The sequence below is a fragment of the Protopterus annectens genome, chromosome 12.part0 (assembly GCF_019279795.1).
Source record: "Protopterus annectens isolate FY-2018-M chromosome 12.part0, PAN1.0, whole genome shotgun sequence".
Lineage (NCBI taxonomy): Eukaryota > Metazoa > Chordata > Ceratodontiformes > Protopteridae > Protopterus > Protopterus annectens.
Window position 1 is genome coordinate 854285225 of NC_056746.1, and position 21637 is coordinate 854306861.

Here is a 21637-nt window from a genome sequence, read left to right on the forward strand (position 1 = left end):
ATATATTGAGAGCATAACAAAAAAGGTAGTTTACACACAAACAAGTTCTTATCATACATCTCATGGCATTTTAGACTCTTATCAGGCTGGTTTTACATCTAGTCACTGCAATGACACAGCCCTTGTTCAAGCAGTTAATAACCTGCTGATGTTGAAGAATCAAAGTTTATAGTATAGCTTGGTCCTTCTTGCTTCCTCACTGTTTTTAACACTGGATCATGGAATTCTTTAGGAGTGCCTGAAATGTTATTATTGTTTTACAGACACTGAACATGAGTGGTTTGCCTTTTACCTTTTGGGCAATTCTCAAATGGTAATTTCCAGAGCAAATGCATCTGGTCCTTTCCTGAGGAATGTGGGCTGATTACAGGTATCTGTGCTGCTACTCAAGATGATTGTTGTAGGGAGAGAGAGATCTATTACCAATGCCATTCAAATGGCATCCAGTATCATCTCTCTTTACCACAAAACCCTGCTCCAGACTACAGTATGTTAGAGGACTATTTGAGTGATGTTCTGTAGTGACTGATGCAGAGCCAGCCTAAGCACAGCCCTGGAAAACAGTGAGGCTATTATTTCATTGCTGACATCTGTGATTCACATCTTGGGCAAATGGATGGTGACCAGGCTTCTGTGTTGCAAGATTAGTGACTGGCACGTTTGTAATTAGTTAGATTGCACCAGCAATGGCCCTATCACATGTACACACTAACTCTGAGAGTACCGTATGCCAGAGTAGGGGATACTGTCAGATACCACAACCACAAAATCAGTCTATATTCAATTAGTTGCAATTAAATTGTCTTTGTTCTGACAATCACAATTACAACCATTAAACCTGAAAAATTATCAACATTACATATTATTAATATTTAATGTTATTTAATATTATTATTAAAACATTAAATATTTGCATTTGTTCTTCAATGGTAGAATTCTTGCCTCCCATACAAGAAACCCAGGTTCAATTTGGGGCCAATGTAGTGTCTTGTTTGGGGTGGTGCAGTGGTTAGCATTGTCACCTCACATCAAGAGGTTCTCCAGTTCCATTCTCAGCTAGGGGTGCCTTCTGTGTGGAGTCTGCAAGTCCTCCCTGCATTCAAATGGATTTCCTCCAGGTGCTCCAGTTTCCTCCCACATTCCAAAGGCATGCATCTGGAGCATTTCTCCCCAGGCCTCTGCTAGAAATGGGCTCTGTCCCAGATGGACTTTCCTGGTAAAAAAATATTATATAACAAAAAATAAAATAAACATTAGGGGCTCCCATAATGGAAGAATAGTTCCAGAAACTGACATTATTAGTCCACATCACTATGCCTCTTCATGTCATGGCAGTGTTTGTTAAACTTCATGTTAGGTAAACCACGATATTTAAGCTTTGTATTAATCACTGTGTCTGCCTTATGGGTTGGGCTATGTCTGAAAATAAAAAGCAGCACAACTTCTCTTCCCTTTAATGAATAAATCAGTAAATAAATTAATAAATACAATATTCACTTTAAAGAATGGTCTAATTATCTACAGAACTGTTTTATCCATACTTTAAATACTTTTCATCTAAGGTAAGTGCTTTTCTTTTCTAAGGAATAAATGGCTAACAGTCTGAGTTTGTACTGTATAAAGTGTTTAAGTTTACAATATTTATCAGGTTTTAACTATAATCCTATTATTTTGGTTACTGTACTTTACAAAGAAGTATGTTTCACATAATGGCCAGATAAATATAAAAGTTATATACTCACCATAACATTCCATCTGTATTGTCTATTTTCATTCTTCCTCAATGAATGGGTTCAGATCTGACTCTCGAGCTCTTCCCTTACCCATAATGCCCCTGATCACTGAAGTACCTCAGATCAAGTTTGCTGGTATGCAATATCTCAAGGAAAAAATGTTTTTACTGACAATACCTAAGACAGAACAGTGATAGCTGAAAGATCAGGAGCTCAAACAGAAACAATGGTTCCTAATAAGAATTCTATTAGGTCACTCCCAAGGACAAGGATAGGGGGAAGATGGGGGGGGATTGAGAAAGAATTAAAATGGACAACACAGATGGAACAGTAGAGTGAGCACATAACTTTTATATCTGATGTTGTCATTTTCATTCATTACTCAACAAATGTTCATTACTCAACTCAACAAATGGGACAGAGTCCCCATCTTGGGAGGCCATCATGGAAGATATTCCAGCGAACCACAGAACTGAACGATGCTGTTTCTAGAAATGATGTCCAATTTATAATGAGAAACAAAGGTAAGAGCATTAGACCAAGTGGTCGCTGCATAAATGTCATCAATGGACGCTCTAGCCGAAAATACAGCTGATGTAGCCATTGACCTGGTTGAATATGCCTTTGGCTTTTTTGGTAAGATTAGCCTTTCAAGGAATAAACATAAGAAAGCAATATCTTATCCATTTTGCTAAGGTAATTTTCGAAACTGGTTTTCCCATCTTGGTGTTAGAAAAGGAAACAAACAACTGATCTGTTTTTCTAAATTTCTTAGTTCTATGTAGGTAAAAATGAAGTTGTCTATGTACATCTGGGAGATGAAGGGTATATTCTCCTTTATTCTCAAATTTTGGAAAGAAAACTAGAAGGTTAATGACTTGATTGATGTTTGATTCATAGGGCACTTTAGGTGTAAAGGAATGATTATTGAGCAGGGTAACCCTATCCTTGTGAAAAATCAGCTACAGTGGTTCTAAAGAGAGTGCTTGGATTTCTGAAACTCATCTAGCTGAAGTAATCACCACCAAAAAGAAAGTTTTCCAAGATAAAAATTTAAGGTCTGCTTTGGCTGAGGGCTCAAACAGAGAATGTAGTAAAGATTGTGATACCAAAGTCAAATCCCAAGGTGGAGTGGGATCTAGAATCAGAGATCTAAGCTAAAATGTACCTTTTAGAAAAGCATTGCACAGCTTAGTTGAAGCTAAATGAGAAGCTTTATCACCAATGTGATAGTTGAAGATGGCTGCTAGTTGTACTGTAATGGTAAAGAAACTTGCCTTGGTATGAAAAATAGAGGCAAGGAAATCTAAACTAGTTGGAATTGGAGAAATAAAGGGGTCTATGTTTCTCTAATGCACCCACAGAGAAAATATTTTCCATATATTCTTATAAATCTTTTCGGTTGAAGGTTTATGGGATGAAAAAAAAAATTGGTGAACTGGGGAGGAAAGCCTGGAATGTCTAGCCATCACTGGAATTGAAGAAGCCATGCAGTCAACTTGAGGCCTCCAATGTCTGGATAAATCATCCCTGATGGGTATGATAGAAGATCTGGACTAGGGTCCAGTGTCCACAGAGAACATACTAAGGGAGACCATAGGAAGAGAAACCACATCTGCTGAAGCCAGAAGGGGCAATGAGGATTATTTTGCTCTTCAACCGACTGGCTTTCTTTAGAAACTTGGGTATTAGGGGTAGGGAAGGGTAAGCATAAAGGAGAGACCAAAGAGCCAAACATGGACTACAGCATCTCTTGGTGACTGTTCTTGAGGGAGAATTTGGGCAAAGAATATACTGCATTTGTTGTTGAGGGGATAAGCAAACAGATCCCAGCACAGCTGACCCCATTTGTCGAAGATCATTACTGCCACTGACTGACTGAGAGACCACTCTTGAGGAGTCAGGATGGTGCTGCTGAGCTTGTCCGCTAATATGTGTGTCACTACTAGAAAGCAGTTGGAGGTGATCGCCCATTGCCAAACTTTCATTACTTCTCCACATAGGGTTAAGATCTGGTTCCCCCCTGTTTTTTGATGGATCAGACTACTTACATGTTGTCTGTCTGAATAGCAATAGTTCCTAGTGGAAGAGAGCTCATGAGACCCTGCAATACTAAAAGCACTGCTCTAATCTCTAGAACATTTATATGCAATTTGGTCTCATCTTGAGACCATGTGCCTTGACCTGTCCATCCCAAATAATGCCCCCCCCCCACCCTAACTGGGAGGTGTCCATGATCAATGTGGATTTCAGGGGATGAGGGACAAAAGAGAGGCCTTGATGAATCTCTTTGAAGTGTATCCACCACAGCAGAGACTTTCTGCAAACTTGAGATAATTTTATTGGATGCCATACAGATTGTCAATCAAAAGACCATTGCAGTGCTAGAGTCCATTGAAGAATTCTCATATAAAGATGAGCAGTGGGAAGTAAAGTTATTGCAGTAATCATTGACTGTAGGCCTTTGAGTATCAGTCTCACTGGGGGGATGAGGGATGAGACAGAATTTGATGGACATGCGATTTCAGAGTAAGTATTCTGTTTTGAGGCAGAAAAACTAAGCAACTGACTGTGTCTAGACGAGCCCCTATAAACTCCAAGGCTTGAGCTGGTTGAGGATGGGACTTTAGCAGAGTTTCCGTTAATTCCCAGAGATTGAAATAGAATTAGAAGGTAATATCTGACCTGCTCCAAAAGATGCCTGGTTGGTATGATTAGGAGCCAGTCATCTAAATATGACAGGCAGAGATCCTCGCTAACCCTCTTCAAGAGAAGCCTTGACGAGTGGATGGGAAACAGAAAGTATACCCCGGAGATCACTTCAATAGCTCTGCTGGACAGAGGCACAGGGAACTAATCTAAGGGGGCGGCGTAAGACAACACATTCCGGCTAGGCTTATAAATGCCTTCGGGCAGATAGCCTAGTACCTACCTATGAATCTATGAACCTATAATCATTGAAAGGGGTTTGATTAAGGATGGACCAGTTAATGGTGAATAGAATAGAATAGAGTTAAATTGGACTACATTAAAATTAGAGAGTTTTCGGCAATCTCTATAAAGGTGGGATTTGGGGGGGGGGTGTTGGATGGTGTATCTAAGGATCGAGGTGGGGAGGTGGTCGCTAAGTTGGTCTGGTAAGGTAGTGGGGCTGTGTTAGTGGTGAGGGGAGTTGGTAAGTATCCATTCAATTATGGAGCTGGAAGATGAGTTTTTATGGAGGCGGGTGTGCAAAGATATCAGTTGATGGAAACCATGCAGGTTGATGCTGAGTTGTGGAGAGTCACTTTTAAGTTTAGACCAGTCTAGGTTAACATCACCTAAGATGAGGGTTTCATAGGGAATGTTCTGGGAAAACCAGGATAAGATATTCTCTAAAGTGAATGAATTGCTTCCAGGAGGGCTATAGATAGCGGCAAGAGGTAATTTTTTGTGAGGGTTAAGGTGGCAATTAAGGATGATGAATTCAGCTGGCTGAAAGTCAAGGATGGGTGTGAGGAAAGGTGAGAGACTGAGACTATTGGAGTGGAGGATGGCTACCCCATCCCCCTTTTTTTGGGAATCTATCAGAGCGATAGATTTTATAGCCTGGTGGGAGAATTTCATTGATAGTGATATGTGGCTTAAGCCAGGTTACAGATAAGGAAACAATGTAAAGGTTTTTATCTGTTATCCGGGCATGGAAATTGGTGATTTTGTTATTAAGGGTTTGAATATTTAGAGTATATTGCCAGGTGCTTGGATATGGATGAGTTTAGTATAAGAGGCTGGGGATGGTGACAGGTATTTGGTAAGGAAGGGTGGTAGAAGATAAGGGCGGTGTTTGAGGGGAGAGTGGTAGGGGCCAGGGTTGGGGAGGACATCCCCAGATATGAGTAAGTTATTAATGGAAAGAGAGAGTACAGTAGTACATAGATGTAGTTTGTGTAACTTGGGTTTAAATTTGTAGGTAGGATGGTGGGTATTAACATCTTAAAGAATGTATAATGCAAACAAATAACTGGTACCAAAGAAATGACTTAAAACTAAGTGCTAAGAAATACATAATAATACCTTTTGGGAAGATGGCCACTCTGGTAAACTACCTGATTGATAAAACACCCCTAAGAGTAGACTCAGCAGTCAGGGATTTTGGGACGCATGTAGATATTACCTGGCCTAAGACCAATATACGTCTAAGGTAGTAAGAAAGTCATTCTATATTGTCCAACTTATATGTAAGGATATGGCATCTCAGTCCAGGGAGATCATCATGCAACTGTATTCAGTCCTCATTAGAACCATCACTGAGTATAACATTACCTTCAGTATGTACCTGACCAGATGCATGCAACAACTGGAACATCCACAGTGGTTCCTCACAAAAAGAATACAGGGCTTAAACACCAAGGGCTGTACAGATCAACTCAAAGCTGTATCTGCATACTCTGTTTCTTACAGACTGCTGAGAGGTGATCTATGCCTGGCATCCAAGGTATTCTTGGATCCTGCTCTACTGGGTCTTTTACATATCCACAGAATGAACAGCATCAGAACTACAAGCTCTAATGGCCTACATTTTGCTTATGACATAAACAGGGCATGCTGGAGGGGCAGGTATGTATCTCAGAGAATTCTGATTATCTGGACTAGACTTTCCATCCATGTGAAGCAGAGGCCTTTCCTAGCCCTATTGAAGCTTAACCTGGACCAGTGGATGGGAAATCAAACATTCACCCCAGGTCAGGCACCTATGTCTCTGATGGATGGCTGCAACTGTTAAATCACTCCCTAGCTAACATACACCCTTTAAAAATAAAATCTAAGGCACAATATCTTTTGGGATGCAATTGGTTTGCATGACTAGCCTTATAAAGGCTCTAGTGGTTGTTAGCCTATCATACACCTATGAACCTATGACCTATGGTAGACCAGGTTCATTTGTTTTCTAAGAGGTGGAAATAATTTCTTAAAAGAGTCACTGACATGAGTACCAGTCACCTGGGATCTGTGTATGAGGTTTATACACAGCTGGTTTTGCAGCCTGAAACGTATATAACGAGCATGGAACTTGGACATGCTACCCTGTTGTCATTGTAGGGAAACTGATGATGGAAGGATATATATTTTTTGAACTCGTCCAACAGTTCAAGAAAGCTAGGAGAAGTGCATCCAGAGGTGGGAAGCAACTTAAAAAGGGAATATTCTTAGGAGACTTGAAATTTATATTCTTAGGTCTAGGGAGAGGAAAAGGGGCCTGGAGTGGGGTGGGGGGACTCGACTGTTAATTTTGGGAGGACTAATATGCAGTATTATGTTCAATGTGAAGAAAGGAGAGACTCTGGAAGGACAGCATGATCTAGGAAAATAACTTGAGAGCAGATAGGAGAGTGGTGACTGACAAAGTTGACAGGAAACAGAAGCTGACAATTATGGGATGGGGAAGGTATGGAGTCCCTATATACAGGAAGTTTTAGGGGATGGTTACATATTAGATAACGTACAAAAAGTGATGAAGCTTATGGTGACAGTGGCGAGGTGACATATTTAGAAATATCTATTGAAAGTAGGGTATATTTATAGGTTGTTCTTGTTCTATTGTGTTGCTTTACTGATAAAAATAAGTTTTACTTTTGAAATATGAATATTATTTATTGACTGCTCACTTTTCACTGTGTTGAAATATTGATATCTGCATTTTTCCTTGTCTCTCTTTTGTATTTGCATAGACTGTATCCGACAAAGTTGACAGGAAACAGAAGCTGGCAATTATGGGGTGGGGAAGGTATACCTACTTGTAATATTACTGAAAAATGTCTATTAGACACACGTTTGCTAAGTTGATATCTCTTATTGTGCCTCAGATAGGCAGCTTGGAGGAGACAGTCCGAAGGGGCAGCAAGTTCATGAGACAGCTGGCTCAAATACAAGACCCAGGCAGTCAGGATTGGTTATACCACCTTTAACAATACGAGGTACTGCCAGCACAGCTAGCTGGAATTTTGTAAATAATTATATGTCATTTGTGAATGTCAAAATGATATATACAAGATGCTGGTGTTCTAAATGTATTAGAACTGTATATTTTGTGTATATCAAACTGATTTGTACAGACATTTGTGTTGAAAGGATATTTGTAAAGTGATTGTGTTTGAAATGTATCCACAGTGTGCCCTACTGGAGAGAACAGAAATGCACATTCACTATTGTAACTGTTTAAATGTATATGTCTTAACAGAGGAAACCGAAAATCAGGAGGTTAACCTCAGTCCAGAAAACTTTGAAATATATCTGAAATTAAATCACTTTATAGGCTAGGCCATAAATATGCTATCTCACAGGTTTCAGTGCAGCCAGAGACAGAAAGTCTGTACTAGGAAGCTTTCTGTATTGTCTTTGGGGTGAACTAATTACTACTCTGTAAGTGCGGAGTTATGCAATTGTTTTATGAATTCTAGCACCTGCCACAGTTCTGAGCAAAAGCCCTTGTGTGTGTGTGTGTTTTTACGGGTAGGTGCTAAATCCTGCCAACTTCCAGCAATGGGGGTTTGCATGGGACCTAGAAGTCATATGACCAGAAGTGATGTCATTCTGTAAGCTATCTCAGAAGTAATATTTTAGATATTATTTTGAGAAGCCTCTTGCTGAGACAGAGCATTTTGTATTCTGTCTTAGGCCTGACAACAAGGACCACTCACCATGTCATCTGCCTTGCTCAATTAAGTAAGCAGAGAATAATAATTCTCTTAGATTGAGTCAGGAATATAGTGAAGCTTAGTTTAGATATTGTTTTACTTTATTTGTTTGAGCCTGTCCTTCAATATTATTTTAAATATTTCCAGTGATTTTGAACTCTGATGTCACTGTGAATACACACTTAGTATTTTCTTGTTTTTTTAGTATTTATTATTAAATATATGTAAACATTTCATTATGGTTGATGTTTGTATAGATATTTAAGTTTTGAGAGTACTGGCATATTTATTTGGTGACACTGTGTGGGCCACTCCTAATAGCCTTGCTCTTGGTCAAACTTCAATTTGTACTAACATTAATTATTTCACTCAGTATATTGAGTACCCTTGTAAGAACTTTAAGGTAGCTGGCAGGAGTGTCATGGCAGTCATAATGACCTTATTGTCTGGCCATAAGGGGGCATAGCTAGTAAATATGTGCTAGCCTTTCCCAGGTGTGTGTGTGTGTGTGTGTGTGTGTGTGTGTGTGTGTGTGTGTGTGTGTGTGTGTGTGTGTGTGTGTGTGTGTGTGTGTGTGTGTGTGTGTGTGTGTGAATCAAATCTCAAAGAGTGTGCGTGTCAGCTACTTCGGCAGGGACACAAAGCATTGGTTGAACAAAGAGGGTACTGGAGACCTTGGCTTGTACACTCAGCTGAGATCTCAACTCTATAGCTGTGCCAGTGGGGAGTCTTATTGGGGATCTGAAGAAAGAGGGAGAAACCAGCCCAGACTGCCTGTGGTCTCTGTGTGCTCTTAAGGGAAACTGCACTTTATGCAGAGAGCTGCATCGGGAAATTCTGTGTGTTCACCTGTTATCCTCCCATTGAACATCCCCCACAGGTGCCAGTGGTGAGGATTGAGGCTCCTTGATTACTGGCCCACAGGTGGAGGGTTATAACATATTGGTTGTCAGTGGTCGATATCCACATCACATATTGGTTGGCAGTGGTGGGATCACCACATTACATATTGGTAACAGTGGTGTGGATACTGAACTTCTGTAGCCTGTAAGCAGCTGTCACCAAGTGTCTGTACTCTCAAGCAGCCACACAGTGAACACTCAGAGTTTCATATCACACTAGTTTTATTTATTTACTTTTGTTAGCTTAGTTAGTCAGGGAGAGCAGGCAAGGATGTCAACAGAGGATTATAGCAAGCTGACAAGGAGCCAGTTGGCTGAGTTGTGCCAAGCCAAAGGACTGGGGCATGCCAACCTGACTAAAGAGGAAATGACTTCAGCCTTAATCACAGCTGCATCACAGACCAGCAACCAGGAAGACAACCCAACTAGCATTGGGGATGTACAGCTTTCAGAAACAGGACAGTTCAACTTTTCCTCAGAGGACTTAAAAATCCATCTGGAGTTAAAAGGACTTGAACTGGCAGCCAAACATTTGGAATTAGAATCCGCAGACAGACTGTAGTGTTTGGAGGTCAAAGCAGAATCAGCAGAGAGAAAGTGGCATTTGGAGGCTGAAGAAAATGACAGTCAGAGGCAGCATGAGACTCTTCACCAGAATCATGGAGGTAATGGGGAATGGAAATAATTGAACCCAGAAGCAATAAAGGTCAGTAAATGTCTTCCACAATTTATGTGTGTGTTTGTGTGTGTGTGTGTGTGTGTGTGTGTGTGTGTGTGTGTGTGTGTGTGTGTGTGTGTGTGTGTGTGTGTGTGTGTGTGTGTGTGTCTGTGTGTGTGTGTGTGTGTCTGTGTGTGTTTGTGTGGAGTCGAAATGTTTGACAACTTAAAAATCCGTCTGTAGTTAAAAAGACTTGAACTGTAGTCCAAACATTTGGAATTAGAATCCGCAGAGAGACTGCGGTGTTTGGAGGTCAAAGCAGAATCAGTCAAGGGCCTTTTGCTGAACAGATTCACAGATGACTGCAAATTGGGAGCCATTGTAGACTCCCCTATGACACAAGCATCTTACAAGATGGTTCAACATACACAAATGACTGGTACTAAAGTCACAGACTAAAACTCAATGTCAAGAAATGAATTCTTCTGCCTTTTGTGCAAACTGCTACCTAAGTTAATTACTTCCTTGATAAGATATCCCTAAGAACTTACCTGCTAGACAGGAATCTGGGAACATATATAGAATCTAATATGGCTTTTCACCAACAAGTGGGCAAGGTAGTAAAAAAAATCTTTATGTATCACCAAACTTATAAGTAATGGCATGGCATCCAGGTCCAAGGATGTCATAGTGCCACTTTCTTTGGTCCTTATCAGTCCCATTACTGAGTATAATGCCCCTTCACCATGGACCTGACCAGACATATGCAACACATGGAATGCCCATAAAAGTTCCTAAACAAGAGAATCCAGGGTATAAATACATTGTCCTATATGGATCATCTTAAAGCCGTACTCTATACTCTGTCTTCTACAGGTTACTAAGAGGTGATCTATGCTTGGAATACAAGGCACCCTTGGATCCAACTCTGATGGACCTTTTGCACATCTACAAAATGAACAGCATCAGAACCACTAGATCCAAAAAAGCAGTCTGCCTCTGGTCAGATACATGCACCCTCCCTCCTGCCCAGGACTCAATCAGATTCTGTTTTTGCACCCTGCCCCAACCCTTCTCCTTCCTCACATTGTTGTTTTAAAAAAATATATTTTATTTTTTAAATTGCAACAAACTGCACTCTGCCTGGAGTGGTACAGCACTCACGTTTTACTTAAGAAAAAAGAAAGAAATATTTTCTTTCCATTAAACTGTAACAACCAGTTGCTACGGTTTATATTCTGCATGGAGTACTGCAATGCTTAGGTTTTATTAATGAAAATGTTGGTACAATGTGACAAGCAGTTGCTACAGTATGGACCACACAGGGAGTGCTGCGGCACTCAAGTTTGACCACAAATGCAACACAGGTTTTTACATTAAAGTGCGAGTGGAATTGGCCAGCCAAAACACTTTGCACTAGGGGCAGTTGGCCACTTTGCCCTGTCCTAGCTACACTTCTACTTCTGCATATCAGAGGGGGATCTTTTAGATGACACCAAGATTGCAGTCATCTGCAACTTGATTAGCCAGAGATCCCCATTTGTAATTTGGAGATCTGCCAAGTAGATGCTGAATGACAGGAGTTTCAGCATGCAGCCCTCAGGAACGGCACTCATCACTTTTATATTTACTGAGCGTGCACCTGCCACCCTCATCGCATGAGTTCTATCCCTCAATCAATTTGCTGTCCATCTAAGTATGTAGCGGTCAATTTGGAGTGCATGCAGCTTGTTTATTATGTTACCTTGTAGTATGCTGTCAAAAGCCTTAGCCAGGTCAAGGTATGCTGCATGCACAGCATGTCTCCTGTCCACAGCTTGTGCTACTCTCTCAAAGAAGTTGACTACAATCATTAAATAGGCTCTACCTTTTACAAAGCTGAAGAGCTGAGGGTCAAGCCTTGTAAGATTTTTGATATCAAAGTTAACTAGGTCAGTTATTATATATTCTGTAGCTTTGCAATGACAATGAGATTAGTCAGGCTAATGGATCTGTTGTTTCTGGAGTTAGTGGTGGATCTGCCCTTGTGAAGTGCATCACAGCAACTGTGTGCTATGTTTCAGGGACAAAACCCGTGGCTAAACTCAGGTTAAATAGCTGTAGAAGTGGGTCAGTAGGGCATGTTTTGTACTGTTTATCAGAAGAAAACATGGGGCTATCGCTTAAGTGGAAGTTGGAGACAGCTGCTAACTGCAGCTTAATCGTTGAGAAACTTGCCCCTTTTGGAACAGAGAGGAAAGGACAGACAAGATATGCAGTACCAGAGCAGAAAAGGGACCTATGTCCTACTGATGATCCCAAAGACAGAACCTCTTCCATTTGTTGGAATAAACCTTTTTAGTGGAAGGTTTCTGAGATGCCAAACTGGGGAAGGCAACCTAGTCTGTCTGACAATCACTGGAACTGGAGGTACCAAGCTGTCAGCCTCAGGGACGTCAGGTTGGGAGGGGGAAGTGTGGAAAATGAGATCCTGTACTGGATCTAATATCCAAGGCGGATGTTTTAGATGAGACCAGAGAAGGAAGAATCATGTCTGATGAGGCCAAAGGGGGGCAATGAGGATGAGGTGAGCATTCAGGTAACGGGCTTTCTGTAGCACTTTGGGAATGAGGGACGTTGGAGGATAGACAAAGAGGAGTTCTGGAAGCCAATCATGAATCACAGCATCCCTGAGAGATTCTTCTGGTGGGGGGATCAAGGCAAAGTATTTCCTGCATTTGTGACTGGAAATGCAACAGGTCACAGCACAGAGATCCCCATATATCAAAGATCCAACTTGCCACTGACTGTTTCAGGGACTACTCATGGGGACTCAGGATAGACCTGCTCAGTTTGTCTGCTAGCATGCTGGAATTGCCGGGATATGCTTTGCAAGAAGAAAGTGGCCGGAAGCCATCACCCATTCCCACACTCTCATGGCCCCTCTGCACAGTGGGTAAGATCATGTCCCCCTTGCATGCTGATGTACCAGACTACTGCCATGCTGTCTGTCTGAATCGCTACAGTCCCAAGAGGGAGAAGGTCCTGGAAGGCTTGCAGCATTAGTAGGACCGCTCTCATCTCAAGAACATTAATGTGCAACTTGTTCTCCAAGGAGATATACGTGCCTTGGACCATCCTTCCCTGGAAATGCCCCAGCCCCCTCACTCCAACAGGGAGGCATCCGTGGTCACCCTGGCTTGGAGTTGCAGAAGGCAAAAGGGTCTTCCTAGCAGGAGATCCTCGGTCCAGATCCACCAGCTCAAGTTTCACTTGCAGACTCAAGAAATTCAAATTGGTGTGGACATAGGGTGAAGATGCGTCGACCACTGTACCACTAGGCTCCACTGAAGCACTCGCATGTGATACCTGCTGAATGGAAACAACTGAATAGCTGCCACCATCAACCCAAGGACCTGAAGAATGAGATGGGTGGCAGCTATTCAGTTGTTTCCATTCGGCAGGTATCACATGCGAGTGAATAGCTGCTGCCATCGACCCAAGGAACTGAAGAATGAGATGGGCGGGGACACTATCCCGATCCAGTAGGAGGAGAACTTGCTCCCGGATCATGTCCATTCTGCGTGGGAAAAGAGCTGCAGTTTCTGACACTGTGTCCAGATGAACTCTTATGAATTCCAGCTTCTGACACAGAGGAACGTGAGACTTTGGAAGGTTAATGGTAATGCCCAGATCATGAAAAAGGCTTAGAGTGAAGTCTGTGGCTAGTGAAATATCCTTTGTGTGAGCCATATGGAATCAATTGTCCAGATATGGGAAGATCCTCCCCCCGGAAGCCGAAGATGGCTGCAACCACTGCCATAAATTTGGTGAACAGCCTGTGGGCTGAGGTGAGATCTGAAGGCCAGGGCTCTGAACTGATAATGATTGGCTCCCAGCCGGAAGTGTAGAAATCTCCTGGAATGCCTGTGTATTTTTATGTGATAGTATGCATCCTTGAGATCTATCAAGTACATCAAGTCGTCCTTGTGCAGAAGCGGAAGAATGGACTGAACACTGACCATCTTGAACTTCGACTTCTTGACCGATAAATTCAGATTGCTGAAGTCCAGAATGAGACACAGGTTCCCTGTTCTTTTGGGAACAAAAAGAAGCAAGAGTAAGTACCAGATCCTTGTTATCCTTTTGGGACCATCTGGATGGCCTTTTTTGAAGGAAGTCTTGCACCTCTTTGAAAGCCAACTCCCTTTGTTGGGGTGGGACGTCCAGGAGTGACTTTTGGATTGGACGGGGAAGACTGAAGGGTATAACATATCCCCTGGACACAATGTTTAGCACCCACTGGTCTGAGGTAATAGCCGCCCAAGTCAGGTGGTGCAAGGAGATATGACCCCTGACTGCCTCCAGGGCAGGGCAGTTGGGTAGCGCTTCAAGAGCACTGTGGGGCTTCTCTGAGAAGCCCTGATTCTGTGGACCCCCTCTGCCTCTGGGGCTGCTTCTGCCATCGAATCCCCTTCACTGGCCAGAAGAAGAGGATTCCTGCAAAACTATAGCTTCTTACTACCCTTCAGAGTCTTAGAGAAGGACAGTTGGGAAGTAGAAAACTTGATACCGACCTCTGACAAGGTCTTTCCTCCTGCTCACTGCAGGTCAAAATGTCATTGACCGAGGTACCAAAGAGAGTAGATCCATTGAATGGGGCATTAGTAAAAGATGCCTTAAAGTTGTCCGCAAACCCACAAAGCAAAACCAAGCATGACACATAATAGCAATGCCTGTACCTGCCGCTCATGAGGTGGCCTCGACAGCATTTGAGATTAACCTCATCGAGACATTAGCTAGGGAAGTGTGTGTGGTGAGCTTCGGAGAAACCACCTTATGGCTCTCCAGAGGCAACAACTCCAAAAGGGAAGAGGAAAGCTCTGAGACCAAATCTCTTTGCAGCCGTATAAAGTATGCCATATAATTTGTAGTCCAAACGTACCTGAGGCATACATGTGCTTCCTGAACCAGTCAATCACCCTAGACTCCCTGTTAGGGGATGGACCATAGAGCTTTGTTCCGTAACCTCTTTCTTGGTGGCTGCGGCAACCACAATAGCATCTACTGGGACACCTTTACTCCAATCTTCTTGGGAGAAGAATGAGGAAAGTATCCACCCTCTTGGGGACTGGTTCAACTGTGTCCGGCTCCTTCCACACCCTGCTGGCAATGAGCTGGACTAACTCACAGACAAAAACACTCTCACACTAAAGGAGAAGAAAAAAGTGGAAAAGAAGCAGGAAAAAAAACCCTAATGCCAGCAGAAAGACTAATGGGGGAGGGATCTACTACTAACCCTAACAAAACTAGTACTGCAACTAAAAGCTTATTAGACGGAGGGAAAAAAGAGACAGAAAAGTACAGAAATAACCTAAAAAATTTACTTATCTATAAGTAAGTGAGCTCAAGCAGCAGGAAGACAACCGCTCACAATCGCGGCAAAAGAGACCTTGGGGTTATGGGTAACAGGAAATAAGGGGAGGGGAGGAGCTCGAGCTCAGGAGCTGTCGCTTACTTTGCCGGCTCAGATCCGAGGTCAGACCAAGACCCATCCGTGATCAATAATGACACAGATAGCATCAGATCTTTGGAAATAATAATTAAACTTGAATTTTGAGACTTTATCTTAGAATTATGGAAGGTTTATATGTTTAAAGTCTCTGAAAATTGTGATGTTTGCATCTAATTGTTTGGAGATTTTGAAGGAAACTTAAATTCTCAAACAGTGATAGGCTGCAGTTAAAAAATATTTGTATTCCATTACATTACTGGTTCACTGTTTTAATATATGCTATATCAAACACAAATGGTCAAAACTCAATAAGTTAAAAAAAAAAAAGAAAAAAACTTTTTATGCAGGGGGTCATAAAACCTCTCAAGCCCCCTGCTAATTATATATACCAACTCTGAGATCACACTACAGTGAGGCATTCAGACATACTTTGTCTGAATACTGGTAATGTTCTGGAAAGGGTTGTTCTATGGTAAGGTACAGGATTATGGTTAAGAGCAGGCCAGGTTTAGGGTTAGCATGCATTACTAAAGTGGTGCTGGGGGTAACCCTAACTGTAACCCTGTAGCTTACTTTAGAAAACCCTTTCTGAAGCACTACCACTGTACAAAACACTCAGACACACACCACATTTGTCAACACACACACCCAGAACTGAATCTCGTCTCTTACCTAGCCTTACTCTAGCCTTAACTCACAAACACTCACACATACACTCCCATTTCTGAATTCTAGAGCTTTCAGTAGATCTCTAAGACCTCTAAGCTCTACTTATTGAATCTGAAACCACTATATTGTATGTGTTTGCTTCTCACTTGACTGTATTTGTTTCTCTATTGTATGCATTTGCTAATCTTGGAGCTTTTGTGCCCGGGCCTCCGCTGGAAAAGGGCCTGTGTCCAATCGGACTTTCCCAGTAAACAAATGTAAAGTAAATAAAATCTGAAACTTTCAGTATTAGTATCTCAAACCCACTCTTATATTACCCACATGCACTCTTCCTTCTTTTAACATCCTCAAAATCTGACAAATGTAATACTCATTTTACTTCCCAAGCCATTCACTCTGTCGAAGAACTGCAGGTTCAAAAAAATGAATGGCACCCACATATACAGCAGCTCCTACCAGAGTGCAATACTGAAGATGTATTTGTTTATCTGTTATTTCATTTTTTTACATTTTGTTTACATGGGTTAGCCCAGATGGACAGCTGCTCATTTACAGCAGGAACCCATAAACTGGAGAAATTAAATTCCAGTGCTTTGAGGTGTTACATAATAAATACATAACACAAAATGTTAATGTTCACATCTGAAAATAAAATGAGACATACTAATGTGCAAAAAAGTTTGCATAAGCAAAACATTGCACCGTATCTAAAGGAAAATTTGAAGCTGAAATTATAAAGGTACCATGATGTGCACAAGCCGCGCACATATCACAGTTGCCTTTTCCTATTCAGTAACTAGCCTTACTTGGTGCTACACAGACTTCCATAACACAGACATCCAGCACAGTGAAGGGCTGGGCTCACAGCAATACTGAATAATAATGATGCATTCTATGTTAATTATCCATGTGTTCTATCCATGGAACTGCCCCCAAGAAGGCATCTACAAAGTCAAGTGATTCAAGAAAGTGCTCAGCCATGTAGATCCACATGACCATCTCTACAATGTTGCAGTAGTGAACACAGCCAAATGGCCATGTTCAACTGCTGGATATGAAGATGATAATGGGAATGACTAGACACCAAAGTGCATTAATGGCACCAATATCAAAAAGGAGATTGAGAGTGAGGAAAACCATTGGACAATAGGGATTAACAGTCAAAGCACCATACTGGCACCAACATTATAAAAGGGAGTGGGGTGGGGGGATATGCTATATCACTGATACATCAGTAAAATACTGTGCTGACACCAATGTTACTACAGGATACAGGAAGGGGGACCACCAGACACCACAGAATGCTTTAAGTGCTCTGAAAGCGCCAAAGTTAGTATAGGGATCACGGTTGGAGGGTTACTCTAGATACCAGGGTGTAGTCCATAAAGTGACCTAAGGCACAAGACAGCATAACAGGGTGGGAGGGAGAACCACCAGAAATACTATTAAGGTGCAGGGATTTTTTGTGATGGTACGTGCCAGTATGGTGTACCAATACCTCAGCTGCAACAACTGGTCATGGCATTTTCTACATATTCAAGGGAGATTCATTTTCTTTTAATTAAAAAAAAATCCTTTTTTTTATTTTAAGGACATTCTTCTTTAAGAACACCCTTTGAGTCTGGTCACACAGATGCAACAGGTGTTTGCAACCTGTTTTCATGTGGATTTTGAAATCCAGAAGACGTCTGGACTGCAGACCATGAACGAACAAGTGAGAGGAAGGTGTGTGTGTGTGTGTGTGTGTGTGTGTGTGTGTGTGTGTGTGTGTGTGTGTGTGTGTGTGTGTGTGTGTGTGTGTGTGTGTGTGTGTGTGTGTGTGTGTATGTGTGTGTGTGTGTGTGTGTGTGTGTGTGTGTGTGTGCAGGCGCATGTGTGTGTGTGTGTCTGTGCTTTTATGTGTGAGTTTTGCTTCATATTTTTGGTCTGTTTCTCATAAAATTGCGTTTTTCTGGCAAATCATTGAGGACTGAAAACAGAAAATAATGGCAGACATTTCAGCTTTAGACTTCATATCCTTCAGAAAATTCATACTAATGCAAAACCTGTTGTTCTATTAACCTTCTAAGTTTGTAAGAGCAATATTTAAAAGGCGTCCCTAGTTTTGGGCCTTTGACCCCCCCCCCCCCCATTATGACAGACTTTCTCCAATTTCTTGCGCTAAGAGATTAAGAGGTATTGGGGGGGGGGCTGTAAGAGAGATGTAGGAGGTGTTTGTGTGTGTCATATCTCTCAGCTGTAGAGATTTTCACAGAATGCCCAGATTTTTGCCTTATGTTTTTGGTCTGTTCCTCATAAAAAATTGTCTTTTTTGACAAATCACTGAGATGATCTAAGTATTAACGTTTCTAAATAATGACATGCATTTGAGTTTCAGACTTCATATCCTTCAGAAAATATATTCCAGCACAAATCCTGTTATTCAAGCAGCTTTCTACGTTTATAAGGGCAATATTTAAATGTGTCCCTAGTTTGGTCCTTTGTCCCCTAGTTATGACAGGCTTTGTCCAGATTTCTTGTGCTAAGAGGTTGAGAGGTATGGTGTGTGTGTGTGTGTGTGTGTGTGTGTGTGTGTGTGTGTGTGTGTGTGTGTGTGTGTGTGTGTGTGTGTGTGTGTGTGTGTGTGTGTGTGTGTGTGTGTGTGTGTGTGTGTGTGTGTGTGTGTGTGTGTGTGTGTGTGTGTGTGTGTGCAGGCGCATGTGTGTGTGTGTGTGTGTCTGTGCTTTTATGTGTGAGTTTTGCTTCATATTTTTGGTCTGTTTCTCATAAAATTGCGTTTTTCTGGCAAATCATTGAGGACTGAAAACAGAAAATAATGGCAGACATTTCAGCTTTAGACTTCATATCCTTCAGAAAATTCATACTAATGCAAAACCTGTTGTTCTATTAACCTTCTAAGTTTGTAAGAGCAATATTTAAAAGGCGTCCCTAGTTTTGGGCCTTTGACCCCCCCCCCCCATTATGACAGACTTTCTCCAATTTCTTGCGCTAAGAGATTAAGAGGTATTGGGGGGGGGGCTGTAAGAGAGATGTAGGAGGTGTTTGTGTGTGTCATATCTCTCAGCTGTAGAGATTTTCACAGAATGCCCAGATTTTTGCCTTATGTTTTTGGTCTGTTCCTCATAAAAAATTGTCTTTTTTGACAAATCACTGAGATGATCTAAGTATTAACGTTTCTAAATAATGACATGCATTTGAGTTTCAGACTTCATATCCTTCAGAAAATATATTCCAGCACAAATCCTGTTATTCAAGCAGCTTTCTACGTTTATAAGGGCAATATTTAAATGTGTCCCTAGTTTGGTCCTTTGTCCCCTAGTTATGACAGGCTTTGTCCAGATTTCTTGTGCTAAGAGGTTGAGAGGTATGGTGTGTGTGTGTGTGTGTGTGTGTGTGTGTGTGTGTGTGTGTGTGTGTGTGTGTGTGTGTGTGTAAGTTAGGTAGCATACCCATCAACTGTCCAGGTTTTTGCAGAATGTGTAGATTTTTGCCCCATATTCTTTCCTGTTCCTCATAAAAAGGATTGAAGTTGCTAAATAATAACAGACATTTGAGTTTTAGAATTCATATCCTTTAGAAAAATGCATATTAACACGGATCCTGTTATTCTAGCAATTTCATGAGAGCAATATTTATAATCTGCTCATATTAATTTTAGGCTTTGTCTAGATTTCTTGCACTAAGAGGTTGAGGTGTGTGTGAGAGAATGAAATGCCCTAGTTAGGGTTAGCAGGTGGTTGGTAATTTGCTTAGGCTCAAGCCCCACACCTTAGTTACAAGAAACAAAAGCTTGAATCCTCTACTCCAAATACCAAGCTGCATTTTCAAGGAACTTAGTTTCAGGTGCATTTTTCAAGGAATTAAGATTCAAGTGCATTTTTAAGGAACTGTGAGCTTCAAGGGAAGAGAAGTTTACTGCTGCTCACGTTAAGTCTGTTTACAATGTGCAATTGTTTTGTTTAGCAAATGGTATCACGTGGGATGGAAATTTAAAGTAGTCTTAGTAGCACAATGGTTAGTATACTTCTGTACTGATGCAGAACATTGAGGGTTCTAGTCCCACAGTATGTAGATGGATTGCTGATACTATGTTGTATTTTAAGGGAGTGGGGTGCTGGCTCTGCTGCAGTTCTGAGTGTATCCTCCGTTGGATGAGATGCCTAGTAACTATGAACCTGTTTTCAGTTTGCCATCCATTCCCTATTGCAATATTACCAGCTTACCATTTTTTGAATGTAACATAGGCAATTTATTTTTCAAGGGCAGCTGAATTTGTAGATGAAACACTGAAATATAAAGTTGTTTGCTAGCAGCAACATTTTCATTAGTTACAGATCTCTTTAATGTGGCATTATTCAGATGACTTTTACTTCTGCACAGATTGCACATATTGCCTGATATTGGTGGATTGTAATGGCAGAAGTTATGAGTGGTCTTTTATGGTTGAAATGTTCTGAATTGGGCAGGTTTGTCATTTGTTTGTCATTGTTCATGTTTTGTTTCACTGTTTATTGGAAAAATGTTCCAAGCTATAAATTTAAAACACACTAACAAGTGGTGCTGTATTATGCATGGGATATAATTTAATTATTATATATTATAATTTAATACAGTCGGGAAAGTGAATCAAAGAACTTTTGATGTGGTGCTACAAATGTGTGCAAAGGGTCTATGATTTGAAAACAGCCCAAAGGTAAACTTAATCTGCCACTGGCCAGATGGATTTTCTTTGAATGTGGGTTTCAATGCTGTTTCAGTGAATGTGAGTTTCAAAGGCAGAGAAGTTTTAATGCTAAGCCTGTTTTCATTGTGAGACTGTAATCTTTGTTTAAAGAGACCAGATGGCTTAATGGTCAAGGTTTTTGCCTCCCATGCACAAGGTACAAGGTTTGATCCTGACCTCTGTCCAATGCCTGTTTGGAGTTTGCATGTTCTCCCTGTGTCTCTGTGGGGTTTCTCCCATGTCCAAAAACATGCTGAGTGTTTCCATCTCAAACTCCCCACTGAATGGAGCTGTGGGCAGCAGAACAGACTCTACATGGTGCCCTATAGGGGGAAGAGTTGTACAGACCAACCGCTTTGGCATCCACTGTGCTGTGCTGCGCTGTATCCTCAAGACAGGAGAACACAGATCACAGACTGGGTGCCATGGCAGGGCTAGCCACTCAATGGTGTAAAATAGTCATGTTGACTAATGTTGCAAGCCCAGCAGCCCCAAGCCAATAAGCTGGTGTCTAGCTGGACTCAACCAACCTGCCAAACATGATACGCTTAATGTAGGTTCACTAATACAGAGGAGAGTGGAGACCCTATGTGTTAGGAAAATGCATAATAGCAATGTGCATACTTAGTACATTAAAGACTTAAAAGGGTTAATACATTTTATTCTGTTCATACTGCATGAATCTGCACAGCTATTAGAACCTTAATAAAAGACACTTTATTCTGCTTATGCAATGAAAATATGTGCAGCTACCGGAAACTTAATAAGAGACATTCTATTTCTA